The sequence below is a fragment of the Pelophylax lessonae genome (assembly GCF_965119305.1).
Source record: "Pelophylax lessonae genome assembly, chromosome: 6".
In the NCBI taxonomy this organism is placed as follows: Eukaryota; Metazoa; Chordata; class Amphibia; order Anura; family Ranidae; genus Pelophylax; species Pelophylax lessonae.
This window is the reverse complement of record NC_138773.1, coordinates 85,765,146-85,789,111: the sequence shown is the minus strand read 5'-3', so window position 1 is coordinate 85,789,111 and position 23,966 is coordinate 85,765,146. Positions and strand designations below refer to the sequence as shown.

Genomic DNA, 23,966 nt, shown 5'->3' with positions numbered 1-23,966 from the left:
TAAAGTATACTTAGTATTAGATTTATCTGAGAGTGAGAAAAGCAGAAAAATATACTGTATGAATAGAGATAATTTGCTCCTTGTGTTCATTTATGTCTCACCGCAAACCAATGCCCACTTCCTCTCACAGGTTGCTGGCAGCCAGATTTTAGATCTTAAAGTGGTTCTGAAGGCTAAAGGTTTTTCACCCGAATGCATTCAGGTAAAAAAAAAAAAAAAAACTTTCAGGAGCACCCCACTCCCTTATACTGACCTGAGCCCCATTTGGATCCAACAATGTGGGTGAGAGCAGCAGCTCTTTTAGGTCTCTTCTTCTTTCTCCTCACACAGCAGTGGGAGTCACTGTCAATCACAGCCAATGAGGAGAAAGTGGAGGGGGAGGGGTGTTAATGAGCCACGCTGTGTGTGCGCGAATAGACACACACAAGGAAGAGGCTTGCTATTGGGGGCACTCGGCAGGGGGGAGAGGCCAGGTTTGCCGACGGGGACCCACTACAAAAACCATTGCACAGAGCAGGTAAAGGTACCATGATCATTATTTATTTATTCTTTCCATTAGAATTACTTTAACTCCTCAGATAGCACTAAATATATTTTATATATATATATATATATTTTTTTTTTTTTTCTTGGAGGGATCTGGAAATACACTTTATAAACAGCCAAATCTGACCACATTCTGTTGGGTCCATTCAGGGACCTTAAATCTGTTGTGCCTCAAGAGTCTGCCAGTCAGGCTTGACAGAAATCTGGCTCTTGGGTAGACTAGAATCTATTCAAACATAAGCTGCATGAATTTCTGTGTAATCCTCTGTATCCTATATGGCAAAAACAAGCAGTCTCAGCCCTGGATAGATGGAATAGTAGACAGACCCCCAAGGACTTGCACAGACCTACCTGGGAGCAATTAGTGATGACACTAAGCTGGGACAGATAGAGCCACAGTCTACAGATAAAATGCGGGTTATGCTACAATTACTGATTGGACTCTATCTCATATGATATTCTGGTTGCTGCCAGCACCGTGGTCTTATCATATAGATTCACTGCAGGGAATAGTTGAGGTGATACATGCTGTATAATGGTATCAAATGTCTACTTCTAATTAAATAATAGTTAATTAAAGCAAGCTTACACCACACAAGCAGTGTTTCAGTGACAGGCTCTGAGTATTTTGAAGGTGAATACAAACACTGCCCATTGTAGAATTGTGAATCTTTACATTTAAAGGAAACATATTGGGAAAGAAATACCTAGAATGTTGGAAATGACCTACTTCTAAAAATGTCAAGCAGATTTAATAGCTTCACTATTTAACGACCCAGAAGTAATATCCAAATCAACAGTTTAGACTTCCCTTTTACCTTCCGATTTCACTTGATGCATACATGTTCCTGCTACCTTAAAATGTTTTATTCAAGTGAACAGCATGATCAACAAGCAATTAAATTAGCATGTGCAGAAATAGGTCAGCAGTGGCAGCCTGTGATACTTTTGCAAGTTTTCTATTAAATGAGGGGGGGTATAAAAGGTTCCCTTTCTCTTACACAGAACAAAGCATGCATCTGGTGAGCCCAGACTTTGGCAAGGTTGGAGGAAGAGACAAAGGCCCTTGGAAAATTGAGATCAACAAGGCTAAACTGTTGTACGTAAAGGGTGCTATTCAATCCTTTAAGGGCTGTTCCAAAATGAATTTTTTAAAATCTAGAAAGCATAATCTTTAACAATACCTCTACCACAATATGTTCTCCCCAAATCTACCAATGCATGACTTTGATGTTTTAATTCTCGGCCACATTGACTTTAAAGCGGGTTAAATTGGACTAAAAGTTAACAGTTCAGCTAGGATGGATCAGTATCGGTAATCACATGTGTAAATGCCTAGGCACTTGGCGATAATATCTTTACTGAAGTGGAGAATAACCCAGCCTGAAAACATTTTTTTTTTTTCCAAGGAAAGTTAAACTGTACTTTTCAGTGACTTTATAAGACTGAGTGAATAAATTCCTGACTTGTCGCACTACAGAGACAGAATAATTGAAAAAGGCTCTACTTTTTATTTAAAAAATACATCCTTGGACTTCAGGCAAGTGGCTTTGCATAACGAGAGTTGATACAAAAAACTGTAAAGGTGCCAGGAAATACAAGATTGTGTCACCTCTACTATTTATCCGTCCCAGTAAGGCAATTAACATACCTTTATTGAGAAACCATTTAGTGAAGTAAAAAAGCATCTGCAAAAGCTCCATTTCTTACCATTTCAAGTCTTCCAACATACCTTCTAAAGTGACAAATATTAGGACATGTAAAATGCACTAAACACCTGTGCAGTAGGAAAATGTAGAAATGTAAATAGAATTTGAAAAAAGTGGATTTTTGACCTACTAGTTAAAACCATTTCTTGGAGTACAATGCATGACACAGGACTAAAAGGCATTACCATTGTGTTATATACAGATACCTTCAGGTGAATGAACACCGGTATTAAAAAAAAATAAAATAAAATAAAAAGCCTGCAGGGACACACCTTATATAACTCCTTCCACTCCCAGCTAGTCACAGTTTTGTACCAAACAATAGGGAGATCATAAGAACATAGAGTCCTGTGCCCTGCACTCCATGAAACAGATTTATGGTATGTAATATTTTCCTAGCCATATGATACAGGACACAAGATCTGCAGTTAATACCATCAGGGCATCCAAAAACAGCCCACTGAGGGGTGACCTGGTGGGGCTTAAACAGAACAGAAGTCCAGATGGCAGCTTTTAAAATCTGTGAAACAAGTACCTGGTCCTGAAAAGCCCACAAAGAATTAACAGATCTGATGGAGTGTGCCTTAGCATGGAAGGAAATTACTCTACCCTTGTAACAATAAGCTAGAATAATAACTTGTCTGAATAACCTAGCCATGGTGGAGTGAAAAGGAAGGAGACCCCTTACATTGCGTAACACTGAGAAGGGCTAATAAGAGGATAAGGCTGCTAACTCAGAGATCCTGCTTGCAGAGGTGATAGCAACAAGACAGGTTATCTTGCTAGTGAGGTCAGACAAAAGAATAATTCTAATATTTTCAAAAATATTTTCTGGGAATCTGAGAGAACCAGCTAAAGATTCTAAGGAGACACAGGAGAGGGAACAGGTGGTGATATGGGCACAACACCTTGAGCAAAGGCCTTATAGACAGAGGCCAAGGGTCTCTGAAACAGAATGGCCAATATTTGTCTTTTTGATGACATTTAAAGCAAGACACTGAGGCCCCCCCTTCACATTTGGCGATTTGGAATCACATTCCAAATTGTGGTAAAACATGCAATGTGCATTTGGGTGCCATTTATTCTTAAAAGCACCCCAAAAGTGGAGGGATTTTGCCACAATTGTCATGTGACAAAATGCTGAAAAATCAAGGCAAAACATAGATTAAAAAGCTCGCCTGGCTCAGTGGCAAAATCTGGTGCATAACCTTCTTTGGTATCACTCAGGTGTGAATGGGTCCTGAAACAGACCAAACTGCAGAAATGACAGAACACGTCCCAATACAGTGAAAGTTCCTGGTCTAACACCGAGCAAAATAGATATTCCAGGTGTGAAGGCTGACTTTATCAGAGGTCAATTTCCTAGCCTTCAAAAGTGTATGGTTGACCAAGCTCCTGTCTGTCAGGACTGTGGCTTCAACTGTCATGCTGCTAAAGACAGCAACCAAGAAGAGGGATGGAAAACTGACCCTTGGGGACTGAAGAGCCAGTTGAACCAGAATGACCCACAGTGAGTCTACCAGGTGTCCATGTACCATGTCCTCCTAGGTAAATTTGTTGTGATCAAACAAGGATCTGTGGGGGGATTCAGACACTGAGGACTGGGATGATCCGACTGAGAGAAAAGACAAAAGAGAAAAGGGGGGCGCACCGACCTAGTGCATCACCACTAAAACCATTTATTAAAATATTAAAAAGTATACAAAATACTCACAAGGCATGTGTGATAATACACACATCAACATTGCATATACAATCTCCAAGGTAGCCAAGGTCCCATACATAGCAAATTGACATGCAGAATGTCGCATTGGGCTGCTGTGGCTCGGCTGACGCGTTTCAGGGGCGAACCCCTTTCCTCAGAGCCAGAAACGCGTCAGCCCAGCCACAGCAGCCCCATGCGACATTCTGCATGCCAATTTGCTATGTATTGGACCTTGGCTACCTTGGAGATTGTATATGCAATGTTGATGTGTGTATTATCACACCTGCCTTGTGAGTATTTTGTATGCTTTTTAATATTTTAATAAATGGTTTTAGTGGTGATGCACTAGGTCGGTGCACCCCCTTTTCTCTTTTCTCTCAGTTGGTTCTGGATACCCTTGATCCTGAGGGGGCAGCAAGACCACTGGCTTTTTTCCACCTGAGTCTGAAGTGCACCTCTCTCCCCTCCGTCATATTCTACTTGAGCGCAGGAGATTTGCTTTACTACTTGACTGGGATTATCCACCTGCCAATTTTCCATGCCTGGGATGTGGACAGCAGACAAGACCAGAATGTGCCATTTCTTTTGAGCGTCATGACTTCTGGTGTCGTCCTGATGGTTGACATAGGCCACGGCCGTGATATTCCCCAACTGCATTCATTGGGTGTCCTTGCAATAGAGGAGACCAGCATTGAAGGAACAACCAAATGGCTCTGAGTTCCAGAACTTTGTTGCGAAAATGGGCCTCCCCGACAATCAGGTCAACTGCAGCTAGAAGGCATTCAAGACTGTGTCCTAGCCTTATTGTTAAGATGCCAAGTGCTGGTGTCCTGTAGAGCAGGTGTGACAAGATATGTGTGGATCTGCACACAGAACACTAGATTCAAAACAAAGTGAAAGCATATGTGCTTTATTGGAATAACAAAACAAAAGATAAATATAAACATAGCATCAATTCAAACTTCCAAATACACCATAGAATACCAAAAAAACAGGAAAACCTAGTCAGTGAAGTGCATTCTAAGCAAACATGAGGAAACCTACCGAAACTAAGTTATAAACACAGATAGCAGGATAAATCGGGAAGTGTAAATTAGCCTCAGAATAAAGGATTGTGCCCAATTGGGAAGAAGGGATACTGGAGCAGGCACAAGATGGTATGATCAAGGCTGTAGGTTACAAGGAACAAAGCACATAGGGGATACAGGCTTAACAATGAAGCACTGTGGAATGCAAGAGAAGAGGGTAAACACTCTCCCAACAACTGGCATCAGGTGCAGACTAATACCGGATACCTTCTGACTGGGAGACAACTACAGGTGGACACTGGAACACACCCTTCAGATCAGAGAACCACAGTTCCACCAACAGGTGATTCAGTCCCTGATATTTAATGGCTTGCATCCATCATGGAGGAAAGAGCTTCGTCAAGCATCAGGTTTTCAAATTCTGATCTTGGGGTGAGATGCATAGGGTGGTCCAAGGACCAAGTCTGTCTGTCCCATGCGGCCAGAATGTTGAGTTTCAGTGATATGGAGTGAATCTAAGCATGTAGCAAAACCTGAAAGAAGGCAACCATGAGATTCAGGTAAAAGCAAGAAGTGACCAGCGCTATGGAGTGTGCGGTGAAACGTGAATGGCTATCAGGTGTAAGCGGCCAACAACCAAACCCCAAGGGGTCAAGATATAGGTAAAGTGCAAGAAAGGTTGAAAACGGCGCTACCTTTGTGTGATAAATAAAAATTAAGGTGCAATCAAATGCAAGCAACGCATAAATAAAAGGGTGCAGCCCATATAATATAATACCATAAAAGAGGTAAAATAAATAAATACGGTGTTTTAGGTAGATTCAAATGGAACCGATTAAATCTCCTAATATGTGGTAGGTTCAACCAGAAAGTGCTGAAGTGCAATAAATAAAATCAATTGACATAGACTGGTGGATTTATTTTAGTGATAAATAAATAAATTATACAGTGTAAAAGTAAATAAATAGTGTAGTGGATAATAATTATGGCTATGTTACTTGTGTGAATATAACATGCCAATACAGAAAAACACTTAGTGGTAAAAGTGGTGAAAATCAGGGGAAAAAATCCCTTAAGGTAAGATGGCAGCTGCAGTCACCTATGTGGCCACTAGGTGTCGCGCTGTATATACAACCTGCAGCATATAGAAGTCAGGCTGATGTGTATCTCCGAGGGTCCCCCTCCGCGATCAACAAGGCACAAGTTGGCGTTTTTCCATATGGAAAAAGAGAGAGGGGAGTCAACAAGGCACAAGTTGGCGTTTTTCCATATGGAAAAACGCCAACTTGTGCCTTGTTGAATAAGGCCGCTCCAGCAGACGTCCTCTGATGAAACGCGTAGGGCGGGTCCATTGCGTCATAGCGTCACTTCCGGTTTCGGACTCCACCGCCGTGGAACGCGGAAGCTTCCCGGCGTTCGCTACTGATCCGAGGCAGCTTTCACAGTGAGTGTATGCTACGTACTTCCCAGCAATTCTTGTATTCAATACTTCATGAGGCTCCCCTCTCTCTTTTTCCATATGGAAAAACGCCAACTTGTGCCTTGTTGATCGCAGAGGGGGACCCTCGGAGATACACATCAGCCTAGTTTCTATATGCTGCAGGTTGTATATACAGCGCGACACCTAGTGGCCACACAGGTGACTGCAGCTGCCATCTTACCTTAATGGATTTTTTTCCCTGATTTTCACCACTTTTACCACTAAGTGTTTTTCTGTATTGGCATGTTATATTCACACAAGTAACATAGCCATAATTATTATCCACTACACTATTTATTTACTTTTGCACTGTATAATTTATCACTAAAATAAATCCACCAGTCTGTCAATTGATTTTATTTATTGCACTTCAGCACTTTCTGGTTGAACCTACCAAATATTAGGAGATTTAATCGGTTCCATTTGAATCTACCTAAAACACCGTATTTATTTATTTTACCTCTTTTATGGTATTATATTATATGGGCTGCACCCTTTTATTTATGCCATGAGATTCAGGACCCTACGTGGGCACAAAGTAACAGCTGGAGGGCCGTAGTTTGAGGACCCCTGCTCTAGAACAACATAAAAAATGTGTAGTAACTAGACTCTCTCCAAAATACAAACAACAATAAGAGAAGGGAAGAAAAAAAAAAAGAATTCTAGCCCCTCTCAATGTGGATTGAAATAATAAGGCTGCCTTCATCACAAAACACTATCTAGGCTTCTACTGTGTTGCTTTAACCACTTCTGGACCGGAAGATTTCCCCCCTTAATGACCAGGCCATATTTTGCGATTTGCCACTGCGTTACTTTAACAGACAACTGCGTGGTCGTGCGATGCTGTACTTAAATAAAATTGATGTCCTTTTTTTCCCACAAATAGAGCTTTCTTTTGGTGGTATTGGATCACCTCTGCAATTTTTATTTTTTACGCCATAAACAAAAAAGAGCAACAATTCGGAAAAAAAAAAAAACAATATTTTTCACATTCTGCTATATAACATTCCCAAAAAAATCAACGTTTAACATTTTAGGCCAATTTGTATTCTGCTACATATTTTTGGTAAAAAATAAAAAAAAAAATCGCAATAAGTGTATTTTGATTGATTTGCGCAAAAGCTATTGCGTCTACTAACGGGCAAGATTTATATAAGTTTTGTTGTTTTTTTTTACTATTAATGGCAGGGATCTGCAATTTTTTGCGGGACTGCGACATTGCAGCGGACAGATCGGACCAACGACTGACATTTTTGACACTTTGGGGGGCCAGTGACATTACTACAGTAATCAGTGCTTAAAATATGCACTGTTACTGTAAAAATGACACTGACAGGGAAGGGGTTAACAGTGTGGGTGATCAAGGGGTTAAATGTGTACCTAGGGGCGTGTTTCTAACTGTGGGGGGCGTGGCTTGTGGAATGACCATAGAGACCTGTGATCCGATATAGAAGGATCACAGGGGCTCTGTGATAATTCCAAGGAGAAGAACGGTCAGCTGTGTTTACAAAAGCTGACCGTCCTCTCTCAGCGGGGAACGATTACGGGTGTCAGGCGGTAATCGGAGCCGCCTGACCCGTGCATCAGCTTCCCTACGTCCGTTTGCCTGGCAGAGCCACACTGCCGCGGTTGTGTGACACTGTACCCAAATAAAATTTGTATTTTTTTCCCCACAAATAGAGCTTTCTTTTTTTGGTATTTGATCACCTCTGCGTTTTTTTTTTTTGTGCTATAAACAAAAAAAGACCGACAATTTTGAAAAAAAAAAAAAAAAAAATTACTTTCTGCTATAAAACACATCAGATAAAAAAAATGTAAAAAAAATCACATTCCTTCATCAGTTTAGGCTAATATGTATTCTGCTACATGTTTTTGGGAAAAAAATCCCAATAAGTGTATATTGATTGGTTTGCACAAAAGTTATTGGGTCTACAAACTATGGGATATATTTATGGACCTTTAATTTTTTTCATTTTTTTTACAATAATAGCGGCAATTAGCGATTTTTAGGGGGACTGTGACATTGTGGCAGACAAATCTGACACGAAGTGACACTTTTTGGGGAGCAGTGACACCAATACAGCAATACAGTGCTAAAAAAAAATGCACTGTCAATGTATAAATGACACTGGCAGGGAAGGGGTTAACATCAGGGGTGATCAAAGGGTTAAGTGTGCTTCTAGGGAGTGATTTCTAAATGTGGGGGGAATGGATGCACCCAAGTATTGTGCAGAAACCACTATTTTATGCCAAATTAGGAGAGCTAATGACAGTCAGAAAGTGCACCAAGAAACCAGACAAGGCAGGTTGTGCAGCCGCAATAAGCAGCAGGGCAGCAAAAGCGCAGTAAGCACCCAAGTCTAGCATTCACAACAAGGTAAAGGGCAAAATTAAAAAGAGAATGCACTCAATGCTTCACCCTCTACGAGTGGCATACTCTGTGGCTGACTCCACATGTTGAACTAAGTGCCGAGTGGAGCGCCTACAGCAGGATCCAGTGTATGTCAGCAACAGTACAGGCCAGCCTTCCTTCCTCAGTTTGGCAAAGTCCGGGAAACAGTCCCTCAAGACTCTGCCAGAGAGTCAACCAACCTGAAAGCTGCAATAAGAGCCACAGTGGCTATGATGCAGCTGCAATCTTTAAAATAGATTTTTATTTAAAAAAAAATTTAAACATACAGAACACAATAAGCTTCAGATATAGGAAAAAGAGAGTACAAATTTGTAATGAAATCAAACATCGATAAGAGTTCTGTAACCCCAGTGTATGTTAGCCGGTGAGAGAGCTGACCTGAGGGCTCATGTACTACAGTCTAGGACCAATAACCCGTCAGCCCTGATGGGAGCTAACTGTGAACGGGAATTAGTCGCCGGGAAGTAATTTCGGTTGGGGCCCTGCTGGGTCCACACACAGATCGTGTGCTAGAGGAGTTCCTCACCAAACTTAGTAACAAATTAGGGTTGCCTATAATACACATACATATATTCCAAGAAACCACTAAAGTATAATAAAGGGTAAGAACTTGTCTCCTCAGTATTATTTGAAGACCTCTCCACTTGAGAAAGAAGGGGGGGGGGGTTGTTGGGTGAGTTGGGTACCACTAGATGTTATAGCTTTAAGTATTAGTTCAAAAATGGCATTGAGTTATGCCCATGAGTTTGTTTAGCAACATATCCAGTTCATTTTAGAATTTTCCCAGATCTGCCAGTGAGAATGGAATTTCTTGGCCCTCCTCTCTTTATACAAAAAGGGAAGAGGGGGATAGTGGGTTTGGATTATGGATTAGGTCTCATCTCTCAATACATAAATAAGAAAAAGACAAGTTCCCACTAAATGGGACTGTAACGACCAACAGTTGAAGTACTCCAACTGTAGGTTGTTACAGTCCTATTTAGTGGGAAACTTTTCTTTTTCTCCTCTCTTTATAAGCCAGAATCCTCTCCATTTCTCCTTGTGAGTTGACTCTGTTAATTCTAAAAGCGAGGAGGTGGTTGTAGAGCGCCAGTATTTAGAAATATATATTCTGGACACGAACAGTATATGGGCAATTACCCGGGTGGATGGCACATGTCTATTCCCAGAGATAAGAGTGCAAATGCAGGCATCACTCTCAATTGTATTCCTATCACTGCCGAGATCAGTTTAGAAATCTCATCCCAAAAGTGTTGTATTTTCGAACAGCCCCACAAAATGTGTAATAGGTTGCCAGTTACTTGGCAGTCCCTCCAACAAAGGGGGGGAGATTCAGGAATCCATGGGATGTAAACGTTTGGGAGTCATATAATATCTGTTGAGTATTTTTTGAGTGCTATCCCAATGTTTTATACAGGATGAGGATTTCATATTGGTTCTGAATGCTGTTTGTCATTGGGGTATTGTAAAGGTTAGTTGCAGTTCACTCTCCCATTTCAGCATGGATGGGGTTTTAAAGAGGAAGGGATGATAGTCCCAATGTTTATAGAATAAAGAGATACCTTTTTAGGCAGATTGTTCATGTTTAACAGGAACAACCTTATTTCTGTAGGGAGCTTAATAGAAGATATATTATGTTTATTTATAAATGAGGTAATATGATGGCGGGTAAGTATGTCGAGAGCAGTAGGATTTTCAAGGGCTGACATAGAAAAGTTAACTCCTTTAATTCTCCATCTAGAAATATTAGGTCCAGGGATAATGTAGGTGTAAGCCCCCAGGGGAATACGTAATGGGGAACTAGGTTCCAAAAATGACCCTTAGACATCTGAGCCCATGCCGCTATTTTTGCTTCAATAGTTGAGTAAGGAGGTATATTAACAATATAATAATCAGTGGAAGCCATAGCTAGGGCCAGGAAATCGTGGTCCGGGATGAGCTCCCTTTCTAATCGAGACCATAAATTGTCCTCCTGGCTTGAGAATCAGCTAAGTATTTGAGATAATAGTGAGGCCTGGTAATATGCTTGTGCGTTAAGTAGACCCAACCCTCATAAGTGTTTTGGTTTATAATGAGTCATAAGAAATTCTGGGAGCTTTCCCATTCCAAATGAACTTCCTCAACCTGGCAGCCAAATCAGAGAAGAACTTGGGAGGGATTGGAATTGAAAGAGTTCTAAATCAATAGAGTTTAGGTAGCACTTGCATTTGATATGCTGCTATGTGGCCTGCCCATGACAACTGAACTTTGCGTATTTTAGTAAAGTCCTCCTCAATGAGGTCTAAAATTGGGGGAAAATTGTATTTATATATGTTGGCTGTGGGAATGGGGAGTTGGATTCCAAGGTATGTTATGGAGGGAGAGTCCCAAATGTATGGGAAAATGGATTTTAGTTTCTCCAAATCAGAAGAGGGCATGGCTATAGGGAGTGAGGAGCATTTAGCTGTGTTCACTTTGTATAAGGACACTTGACAAAATTTCCTTAAGAGTTTTTGAATTTTAGAGAAGGACTCTACCAGTTGTACAATAGTCAGCAAGATATCATCCGCGAAGAAGCCTAGTTTACGTTCCTTCTTTCCAACCACAACGCCTTTGATCTCACTGTTAGCACAAATATGTTCCGCCAGGGGTTCAATTGCTAGTGAGAATACTATTGGAGACAGCGGGCAGCACTGCCGGGTGCCATTGGTTAAAGCAAATGGATCAGATAGGAGGCCCGATGTGAGCATCTGGGGTGTAGGGTTGGAGTAAAGGGACATAATAGCAGTATGTATATAGCCTGATAAACCAATTTTTTTTCAAAGTTTTGGAGAGGTACCCCCAGTGAACCCTATCAAATGCTCTTTCTGCATCCAATGCGAGCAGGACACTGGGGGTTTTAGTCAATTCAGCACATCAAAGTAGATCCAGCATCCTTCTAGTGCCATCTGGCGCCTGCCTCCCTTGAACAAAGCCTACCTGGTCTAAACCAATCAGGCATGGGGTAACCAATAGTAGTCTATTGGCCAGGAATTTGGCAAATATCTTAATGTCTGCATTTAGGAGGGAGATGGGTCTGAAATTTTGGGGTTAGTTAGGGTCCTTCCCTGGTTTGGGTATAGGAACTATGATTGCCTGTAACATTTCCTTCGGGAATGCATTGGCGTTTGAGGCTACATTGAATACCTTGGCTAGTTCTGAGGCAAGGAGGGAGGAAAAGGATTTGTAATATTCAGCCGAGAAGCCGTCCGCTCCCAGAGATTTATGTAGGGGTAGGGATTTAATTACAGTAAGAATTTCCTCAGTAGTGATGGGCATATTTAATTGTTGGAGAGAAGCATCAACAACAGAGGGTAAGTGGATTTCTGCAAGGAAATCATTAATGTCAATGTCGGAGGGTTTATGTGTGAGGGGGTTCCCCTGCAGGTTGTAAAGGGCTTCATAGTATTCCTTAAAGACATTCGCTATATCCCTGGGGTTGCGGACCATAGCACCTGTTTTGTGATGTTTAAGCAGGGAAAGGTGAGACTTGGCTTGTCTTTTCTTTAATTGGGAAGCTAGAAGCTCACCTGCTCTGTTCCCCTGGGAGTACCAGGAGAGTTTAAGCCTTTTGAGATAGTTGTTACTTTTGGATTTGAGTATCTGTCTGAGTTCTTCCCTACACTGATTAAGTTGCTGCAGCAGGGCAGTATCTGCAGCCTGGAATTGCTTGTGCCTGGTTTCTAAGTCTGCTATCCTGTGATTGAGCTGTGTTATACATTGGGCTTTTACATGCTCTAGCTGCTTGTTGGATGAGCATTCCTCTAGTATAGGCTTTATGAGTGCACCAAATTGTTGAGGAATTTCTTGTTTAATTCCTCACTGTACTGGGGGTGGGAGAGAATATAAGTGTTGTTGCGCCAGATAGGGGAGTGAGAATCTTTGGCTGGGTCTGAAATTGCTATAGTTATGGGTGCATGGTTTGACCAGGTTATTTTATGGATTTCAGCCTTAGAGACATATTGAAGGGTATATCTATCCGTGGGAATATGTCTATTCTAGAATAACTTTTGTGAACAGGTGAGAAAAAAAGAGTAATCTTTTTCAGTGGTGCGAAGACACCTCAATAGGTCAAAGAGGCCCTCCTCAATACAGAGGGGACCAATGGTCGGTTGTTTTCTATGCCCCACTGAAGTATCTATATCAGGGTTAATCACCGCTTTAAAGTCACCACAAACAATCAGTTTACAAGCCTTCAGACTCTTAACTTTGGAAGCAGTTTGCGGAGGAATTTCACCGGTTTCCTGCTAGGGGCATAAAGAGTTTGAAATGTATATAGCACATTATTAACTTCAGCCAATAGTATAATGTATCGTCTATGGTCGTCCATGTAAACAGACTGCAATGTGAAAGAAACAGTATCTCTCACAGCTATAAGAACTCAATTTTTTTTCCTGGAGTCATTGGAAAAAAGATATGTGGAAATGTATAACGCATGCACTTAGGAGCTTTATTTCTGGCAAAATGGGTCTCTTGGGCACACAGGATGTTGCATTTCTGTTCCAAAGCTGTCCGCCAAAGTGTCCTGCATTTGAATGGGCTGTTAAGTCCTTGTATGTTGAGTGACATCACTTTAAGGGACATCCTGGTAAGGTAGCTATGGAGAGTGCCATCTAGTGGTCGGGAGGGCATATGCAATTGTTGTAGGGCAAGAGGTAAGCAATAACATAGCAGAGGACAGTGTCTGAGGAGAAGAGGCAAAAGGTAAAGTGATCACCAGTAGTAGAACTAAGGGAATCAGTTTAAAGGATAACGTGTAGGTCAAAAAGCCAAAAGGATACGAGAGAGCCTTGTAACAGTTCTACGGAGGGGAGAAAACAGTGTAATTAGTTCAGCCGAAGTCCAGGTGTATATCCTCCCGGCCCTTAATGCCAACTTACAGTATAGTTCTGGGAGATTAATTCCTTAGCAAAGGCAAGACGCGATGATCCATTGGGTATTCAACTCCAATTGCAGCTTCATGTTCTGGCTCTGCTGCTGTGGTTGCATTGTCCCAGAGGACGAGTTGGGTCAGAGGGGACTGGCAGGCCTTCCGGCGGGAGCAGACCCCAGGAACGGAGAAGTTCCAGACCTTTGTCGGAGGAAATCATTTAAATCCGCATTTTTGACCCATTCAGTTATGCCCCTGAATTTAATGTTGTTACTACGTGCTCTGTCTTCTATATCTGTCAGTTTAAGCTTCAGCTCATTATGGGCACTGATAAATTCCCCCATTTTGTTTTATCGTGCTTTATGGGGCTTCTGGCTGCAGAGGATGGCTGTGGATTCTGAACCTTGTGTGACTCACCAGTTAGTGTGCAGAGGGAGCCAGGCTGTGACATCTCAGTGCTGGGTGAGTCAGAGCGTGTCCCGGTGCCATTTTGGGAGGCGAGGCCTGCTGCTGGAGAGAAGAAATCGGTCAGTTTCCGCAGTCCTGCCTGCTCTTTTCTTTTGCCCATGGTGTTCATTTGTAGACCGCCGGCACAGGGATCCTTTTCAGCCGCGAGGGAGCTGTGTAAAGTCGCTGTGGATGGCTGTAATACACCCAGGGTGTCAGAGCAGTGCACTCAGGTGTCCATCCACTCCGGTTGGCGGATCCGCACCCGATGCAGCTGCAATCCCAACTGACACATCCTCTTGGTAGGAGAACCTTTATCAGAGAGAATGGGAAGCATGTAAGCTTCCTTCAGTAGCTGAGACAGAAGAGGCCCATCACCTAAGGACGCTAGCAAAAAAATGAAGGCTAGTTTGAAGTAGGGGGGGTTATATAGGGGGGAGTCCTAAAAGCTTTCCGTTTGCCAGTCCAATCATCTGAAGGAAGCTGCGTAAAACTCAATGGTATTGGCTACCCCCATACTGTATAACTAAGAAAAATGCTTTTTGATGTATACCTATCAGGTTAAACAGGACATGTTCTGGCTTTTAGTTACAATATTGGGTTAACTGTTATTCAGCGCATCAACATCCAAACCCCTCCAGCTCTGCCTCTCACCAGTTATGTGCTGTACCCTCTTTTCAAGAAGAAGTCTTCATTTGGCAGCTAGTATCAAGCCGGAAGCAACAATACCTAAGAAGCACAAAGCCACAGAGTGCTTTTCTCTTTCTGCTTTCTGTGCAAATATATATCTTGCAACAGCTTAATTACTTTGAATATCTGTACAAAGCATCTATTAGAAGTAGGAGCTCATGGGGATCTGAAATATTTTAGTTTGCTATGTACTTTCAGAACTTCATATTTTTTTTTCCCTTCATACCTCAATTTCACCAATTTCCTTTTGCTCATAAATTCAATTACCTGGCAGCAGCTTCTGAAAACCATTAATGATAAATTTATTCTGTGTTTGCTATGAAACTCCAAGGCAGATTCTTATCTGTTTTTTATTTTTTTTTGTTTTTTACAATTTTATTTTTTGGAGTAGCTTTACATTTCGGCTCAATGGTACAGGCCTGGCAGCAAGAGGAGAGAGTTCAGAGGAAAAAAAAAAAGAAAGCTTTTCCTAAATGGAAAATGTCCTATCTTCATTTACAGTTCAAAGACAGAAGCTAGAAAAGGAGATTTGTAGATAAAGGGAAATTATACAGGCTTTTTCTCTGGAGGGAGGACGACGTTAAAAAGCAAAGTTTTGCAAATGCCTGATGTGTTTTACACAATATCAAGCCACGGTACAGAAGACACAGCAAAGGGAGATTGAGATGGCACCACACAAATGACACACTCTATTAAAATAAACATATTTTTAAACAGCAAACTTATTGTGGGCTTTGAGAAGGAAAATTAGCTAGGATCAAAGAATTGAAACATGCAAACTAAAAACAGCTCTACGTTTCCTTAGTGCATGAATGAAAAACACACATTCAGGCCTTGTTGAAACAGAAAATGGAAGGAGAAATGAATTCTGCTTGTGCAAGCCTTTAAACTCTTAATCAAGGCCATACCTCTCAGGGTAATGGAAAACAAAGGACAGCCAGCTTCTATGGACATTTCCCTGACTGCCTCTGAACATGCCCCCATTTAAACCCCCTTAAAAATTTAGAAACATAGCCAATGTTAGACTATATTGGGTATTGGGTCCAGCCCAGTCTGCAATTTGTAATTTGTTTTCTTTATTTTTGTTAAGTCCTTTTATAACATAAATGCACTGGAAGCAGGCTGCATACTAAGCCTGGCACCAGCTGACTGATGTAGTAGTACTACACATGTATCCGTTTTTTTTTATTTTTTATGAATCAATATTTTTATTGAGGTTTATTTTGAGAAAAAGGGACATCAGAAAAACACAGGATTATCATACATTGACCACTTTACAAGAAGCAATCTAGTGAAGATGCCTCGTGCCTCAGTCCAATACCATTCATATAAGAAAGTACTGGTAAATCATTGTAAAACACGATATTTAGAGTGTTGCTCCACATCCCATTACCCCATATGGGTTTAAAATGTGACGTGGACAGGAGACAACACTGTCCACTTATAGGTTCACTTGTTCTAAGCTACAAGTGGGAAGAAAAAAAAGAAAAGGAAGATAGAAGCAAAAGAAGGGGAAATGGTACACAACACAGAGGATGTGGATATGGTAATTACATGTGTACTAGGAGTTTAGCCTGATACCATCATATTATGTTATATTTCCACTTTTGGTTGACCAACATGACCAATGCTCATCAAAGGTGCTACATCCCAGTGAACTGATTGCTAGTAATCTTTCGTATGTGTGTGTGGTTAAGGTTTATGGTACCCATAACCTCAGATAAGTTTGGAGAGTCTTGGGATTTCCACGTTTTGAGGATAGTGTTGCATGCTGCTAGTAATATGTGATTTACTTGTCTCATTTTTGTTAGGTACAGTGCCTTGCAAAAGTATTCGGCCCCCTTGAACTTTGCGACCTTTTGCCACATTTCAGGCTTCAAACAAAGATATAAAACTGTAATTTTTTGTGAAGAATCAACAACAAGTGGGGCACAATCATGAAGTGGAACGAAATGTATTGGATATTTCAAACTTTGTTAACAAATAAAAAACTGAAAAATTGAACGTGCAAAATTATTCAGCCCCTTTAACAAGTGGGGCACAATCATGAAGTGGAACGAAATGTATTGGATATTTCAAACTTTGTTAACAAATAAAAAACTGAAAAATTGGGCGTGCAAAATTATTCAGCCCCTTTACTTTCAGTGCAGCAAACTCTCTCCAGAAGTTCAGTGAGGATCTCTGAATGATCCAATGTTGACCTAAATGACTAATGATGATAAATAGAATCCACCTGTGTGTAATCAAGTCTCCGTATAAATGCACCTGCACTGTGATAGTCTCAGAGGTCCGTTTAAAGCGCAGAGAGCATCATGAAGAACAAGGAACACACCAGGCAGGTCCGAAATACTGTTGTGAGAAGTTTAAAGCCGGATTTGGATACAAAAAGTTTTCCCAAGCTTTAAACATCCCAAGGAGCACTGTGCAAGCAATAATATTGAAATGGAAGGAGTATCAGACAACTGAAAATCTACAAAGGCCTGGCTGTCCCTCTAAACTAGCTCATACAAGGAGAAGACTGATCAGAGATGCAGCCAAGAGGCCCATGATCACTCTGGATGAAGTGCAGAGATTTACAGCTGAGGTGGGAGACTCTGTCCATAGGACAATAATCAGTCGTATACTGCACAAATCTGGCCTTTATGGAAGAGTGGCAGGAAGAAAGCCATTTCTTAAAGATATCCATAAAAAGTGTCGTTTAAAGTTTGGCACAAGCCACCTGGGAGACACACCAAACATGTGGAAGAAGGTGCTCTGGTCAGATGAAACCAATGCAAAACGTTATGTTTGGCGTAAAAGCAACACAGCTCATCACCCTGAACACACCATCCCCACTGTCAAACATGGTGGTGGCAGCTTCATGGTTTGGGCCTGCTTTTCTTCAGCAGGGACAGGGAAGATGGTTAAAATTGATGGGAAGATGGATGGAGCCAAATACAGGACCATTTTGGAAGAAAACCTGATGGAGTCTGCAAAAGACCTGAGACTGGGATGGAGATTTGTCTTCCAACAAGACAATGATCCAAAACATTTCAGTCTCTCGATGTGAAAAACTGATAGAGACATACCCCAAGCGACTTACAGCTGTAATCGCACCAAAAGGTGGCGCTACAAAGTATTAACTTAAGGGGGCTGAATAATTTTGCACGCCCAATTTTTCAGTTTTTCATTTGTTAAAGTTTGAAATATCCAATACATTTCCTTCCACTTCATGATTGTGTCCCACTTGTTGTTGATTCTTCACAAAAAATTAGTTTTATATCTTTATGTTTGAAGTCTGAAATGTGGCAAAAGGTTGAAAAGTTCAAGGGGGCCGAATACTTTCGCAAAGCACTGTACGTGTCTATTCCCAGATTTAAGACAGCGAGACCTGGGTTAGGTGGGCTTAGGAATCCTGTGGTTGAGGAAATTAGTTGAAATACTTGACTCCAAAAGCTGGTGAGACATGGGCAATCCCATAAAATAGGTAGTAGGCTAACTTACTTGTCCGCAATTGCGCCAGCATTTGGGGGATCTGTTAGGGGAAAATGTTGCCAATTTTTACGGTGTGTAGTGCCATCTGTGTGTGATTTTGAGCATCATTTCCCAGTGGTTTTTACATTTTGAGTATCAGTATATCCATTGAAGGGCATTTTGCCACTGTTTTAGAGAATAAGATTTATTCAGTTCTATCTCCCGTTTTGATAGTGGTGGAATTTTTTTTTATAGTGATCTTGTCCTGTAGTAAGTTGTAGAATGTCTATATACCTTTGCTTGAGGGTGTTTGTGTATGGAGAACTTTCCATGCACCAGGGGGGATGTTTGATGGTGGTAGGGGATGTTTGAAGTGTAGATTACGGATACATGCGAATTGGGAGTTTTCCAGGTGAAATTCTTCCTTTAAGCTTTTCCAGTTTTTGAGCTTGTTACCAGAAAATACATTTTGTATATTGATTAGGCCATTGAGTTGAAGTGGCATAGTATACAGAAAAGGTATTATAGTTTCTAGTAATTGGACAGATATGGCAGGTATTTCTATTTGAGATGTTGGTGTGGGATGTTTTAGTAGGAATCTCCATGCTCTCATGGATGCTGCCAAAGGGGGCGAAGGTGAGGATGTGTCCCATGGCCTCCACATGCCATATATTAGTAACGAGGTAAGATCTGGTGCGGCTTTCTCAATATCCAACAATAGTGGTTCTTCTTCCTTAGGGAACCAATATTTTAGTTGATCTAAGAGAGCTGCCCAATAATAATCATGTAGGTCTGTCATCCCCATACCGCCAATGGATTTGTGTTTACCTAGAGCACATCTTGGTCTATTACCCTTCCATGTGAAGTTGTTTATGAAACCCGTTAATGATTTGAGGTGTGACTGAGGGACCAGAATAGGAAGTACCCTAAAGTAGTATAAGATCTGAGGTAAAATTATCATTTTGAAGGCTGAAAGCCTACCCACTCATGATAGTTCTGTCTGTGAAATTCGTTGCAGTTAAATTTTGATCCTATGGGATAAAGGTGTATAGTTGGTTTGGATTAAAGAGGCTGTTGAAGCTGTTAGGTTGATGCCTAAACACAGCACTCTTTGAGAGCTCCAAGTAAATGTCAGTGAGTCTTGAAGGTAATTTTTCATTGCGGGCGAAATTCCCAAGTCCAGTGTTAGGGACTTAAAAAAGTTCGCCTTATAATAGGATTTACAGCTTAATGCGGTTAAGGTCTGATGTGCTTGGGGTAGTGATATTATGGGGTCTGTTAGGGAGAGGATGACATCATCTGCAAAAAGGTTAATGACGTGAGTTTTGCCATGGAACTGGAATCCTTTGAATAAGGGATCTGAGCTTATGGATTCTGCCAATAGTTCTCTCATAGGGTTGAATTTAGATGGGGACAGCAAGGACTTCTGTTTTAATGGATCCCTGAAAACCAAACTTTGTTAGTACTGATGACATGTATAAGCAATCTACCCTATCGAATGCCTTCTCTGCATCGATGGATAGAAGCAGAGAAGGTGTTCAAGGTTTTTTTTGGAAAATGTATTATATTGAAAATCCTCCTCGGTTGCATCTGAAGGTTGTCTCCCTCTTACAAAATCCATCTGGTCTTTCTGTACAAGAGAAGGTATTATGGTAGACAAAGGTTAAGCTAGTACCTTGTCATATATTTTGATGTCTAAGTTAAGAAGATATAGGTCTAAAATTGGCAGGGGTAACAGGGTCTTTCTCCGGTTTGGGTAGGGTTACCACAAATGCTTTAAGCATCTCTTGTGGAAAGGAGGAAGTTTGTGCAGCTGTGGTATATACCGTAAACAGATGAGGGGTTAATATTGTGTGGAAGATTTTATAATATTAATTCGGGAGATTGTCAGGGCCTGGGGTTTTACCATTTGGTAGTGATGATATGATCTTTCCTATTTCACTAGAAGTGAAAGGGGAGTTTATTTTTGAGAGTTGTGATTCCGACAATTGAGGTAGATTTCGTTTTTGGAGACAGGCTGCAATTTCTTAAAGTGGAAGGTTGGGGTGTGTGGGGGTTGTTTTTGAGGTTATAGAGTGCCCCATAGTAGTCCGCAAATTGATCTGCAATTTCTTGAGGGTTGGTTATTTTGTGATTACTAGTGGGGTGGATCAAGTAATGGATTCTTGCCCTGGAGCAGGCTGTTTTGACCCTACTTGCTAGGAAATTCCCTGCTCGGTTAGAGTTGGTATATGTATTAAGCTTTAGGCGCCTTAGGCATTTATCATATCTTTGCAATAATAGGGTTCTTAGTTCGTCCCTCAGCTTTTGGAAAGTGGCAAATAGAGCTGGAGATGTTGACATTACTTATTTCTAATTTGTGGATTTCTGCTGTGATTTTATTTAGGTTGAAGATCTGAAGATCATAGCATTTCTTAGTTTTGGCCCCCTGTTGTAAAAGAATCCCTCTAATGCAGTGGTCCTCAACTCCGGTCCTCAGGGCCCACTAACAGGCCAGATTTTAAGTATTACCTTGGGGAGATGCAGAATAGAGTACTGCAATCACTGAGCAACAAATGATATCACCTGGTATGTATTTCAGTTATCTTGCAAACCTGGCCTGTTAGTGGGCCCTGTAGGCCAGGGTTGAGGACCACTGCTCTAATGTACGCTTTATGCGCGCTCCATAGAGTAAATAGGTTGTTGACTGAATTGGCATCCAAAATGAAGTAATCATTGAGATTTTGGGTAATGATTTTAGCACTTTTGGGTTTTTGTAGTATTTTGATATTGCAATGCCAAATGGGGTTTGAGGAGGTGACATCTTGGTCTGTAATGATAATAGAGACTGCAGCATGGTCTGACCACATTATTTCGTGGATGCGAGAAGGAAGAGTTTTTGTAAAAGCCATTTATCGGATAAGAACATATCCCTCAGGGGGTATGTAAGATGTCTGAGGGAGAAGTATGTGTATTCTTTTTCATTTGCGTGCTGGCACCTCCAGACATCATACCACTCCTCAGCATGTAACAGCTTACGCATTGAAGGTCTTTCTTTTGTAGTACTAGCGGATGAGTCCAAGTGAGGATTCGTCATTCGATTAAAGCCCCCGCAAATTAGTAGATGTCCAAATTTGATTGAAGATACCCGTTTAAGCACTCTGCATAGGAATCTTATTTGGTGAGTGTTGGAAGAGTAGAGTGCTACTAGGGTATATGGCATGTGTTTGTGTCACATGTGATTATGACATATCTACCTTCACTGTCCAGTGCAGAATGCTTCAGTTGGAAAGCTATTGTGTCCCGTATAGCTAGGAGTACGTAGTACTTGTAAATCCCACCTTTTCCTTCTCAGTTGGGATGAGTAGTTCATTCAATGTCGTATGAAGGCACCTTCAGGTCGTTTGTAGACTTGAGTCTTTTCATAAAGATAGAGGTGGTGATGTCCTCTGATGGTTGTTGGTGTACCAGAAATGCATAGACGGAGATAGAATACAGCAAACTGAAACAAGAACAAATTTGATAAACTGGTAAAAAGAATCCGCAGAGGGATTTGTGAACATTACGCAATGTTCACATGATCTAGAGGGTACTGGATATATATCCATTTTGACCTTAGCCGGGCAATAGTTATGATAATGCAGAAGGCATTTGTTTAGGAGCCCCCGCTGGATTTTTTTCTTTTTCATTGATCGCTTGTGAGATACTATGTGCCAATCTGCTTGCATATGAGGAGCCCTCTCGATGTGGTTATGATCTGTACGTGTACTAAGGATGATACCCCATTGGCAAAGGGCTGACAGCCCTTCTTCCAGAGATGACACCGTGATAGACGCACCATTGTGGGTGATGAACAGAGAAGCAGGGTATTTCCACTTGTGTGGGATATGGTGATTATGTAGGGCCTTAGTGATGGTGACAACATTTTGCCAGCGCTGGACAGTATGTCTGGAGAGATCAGGGAGTAGCTGTAGTGCAGCATAGGGTTCTGGACGTTGATCAGGTTTAGGAAATGATTCCATTATGATTTATTTTGCTCAATAGAAATGTAGCCTCAGCAGGACGTACCTGGGTACATCATTTGCCAGCAATGATGGTTTCGGTACTCTGTGGACCCAATCCACTGTGAGTTCCAGGGCTGACAGAGTGGGCGCTAAGGTTGAAATTGTTTCTTGTATATACTAGGGGAGTTGTGTAGAGTTGACCATTTCCGGTATTCCTCTAATTTTTAAGTTGTTTCTTCTAGATCTGTCCTCCAAATTGGCTAATTTATCCTTCATCCAAGGCATTTTGTCGCTATATGCACAATGAGCATCCACCATGTTAAATGTGTTAAATGAAGATGAATATTCTCCCATAGCCTGCTCTTTGTGGTCGACCCTGTCTCCCAGTAGCTGGACCTGTTCTTGGCATTTTATTACAGTGGTGATCATTTTGTTGTGCAGGGATGACCTTAATGACATTACCATGTCCTTTAAGACGGTATCAGATACAGGCTGGCCGGTTGTAGGAAAACCTGCTATGGGATCAGGATTATTTATATGGCAGTAGGCCCTTGTGTATTTTACTGTCCACTCACCTCCATGTCTTGCAAACAGGTCGCCGCACTCCTGGTTGTGGGGGTTAGGGCACCTGAAGATGACCCACTGCCTGTGGAGCTCTGTGTGAGTGTGGGCTCATGACCTGCAGAGCCGTGAGGTAAAGATGCGGCCTGTTGGTTCAACCGTTCCCCCGCCATCTTGTTGTGGTCTCCTCTGTGCTGGCGGGAAGAATTCCGTCAGCATGCGGGGCTGTATCAACGGTTCACTCCTCTGCAGCATGCCTGGGTGTCACCTAAGCCTCCCGCTGTATTTTCGCAGCTTTGTGCAGGGTGGATGGGCTCTTGCGGCTGCGTTTTCCCCAGCGGTCTGGTGGAGCTCTCTCCCTAAGCCTCCATCTTGGTGCTTGGACGCCACGCCCCCTCGTTTTTATTTTTATTTTATATCACTCAGTGGGCTGATCAAAAAAACGGAATGGATTCCCCCATCCACACAATCAAGGTGGATAAGGGAATCCTCCCCACTGTGTCATTCTACTCTGACAGGAGGACTCCTCCACCATCAGAATGCACTGATTCAGCTCTGCTATACATATAATCATTGTTTGGGTTTAAAACTGCCTGAACGTTAGGTATGGCAATTTGACCAATGTATGTACGTGTCATACTATGAGATTTTTATCAAGAATGGAAATAATTGTAGTAGGCACCACAACTATAGTGAGTGCTATTAGCTTCTGGGTCCTGTACCTTGCAGCTGCCTTGCTACATTGTGAACACAAGAGGTCACTGGCTCTGCAAGAGCACCATTCAGAGAACACTGAGTTTTCTCAATGAATGCAAATGTTTCTTTAATTGGTTAAAGTGGAGATTGTGATCTCACTGTCCCACCTCTCCCCCTTGACCAATCAGAGAACACATTTTTCCAGAAACTGCAAATTGTTCCCTGAATGGCACCCATGTGACCTTATTTGTTCACAAATGCAGCAGTTCAGAGTAGGAGCAAGATTAGAGTGGAGATCACTTTAGTAGTGGTGCTTTCTAGCTTCCGTGAGGATCCCACAGATATACATACTTAAATTGGTACAAGC

At 41.6% G+C, this 23,966-nt stretch overlaps 1 protein-coding gene across 1 annotated transcript in view; it reads right to left on the bottom strand.

Annotated features, from left to right (window-relative positions):
- Positions 1–23,966, bottom strand: part of MAD1L1 (mitotic arrest deficient 1 like 1) — a 1,208,181-nt gene that overhangs the window by 371,973 nt on the left and 812,242 nt on the right. The window lies entirely within an intron of this gene.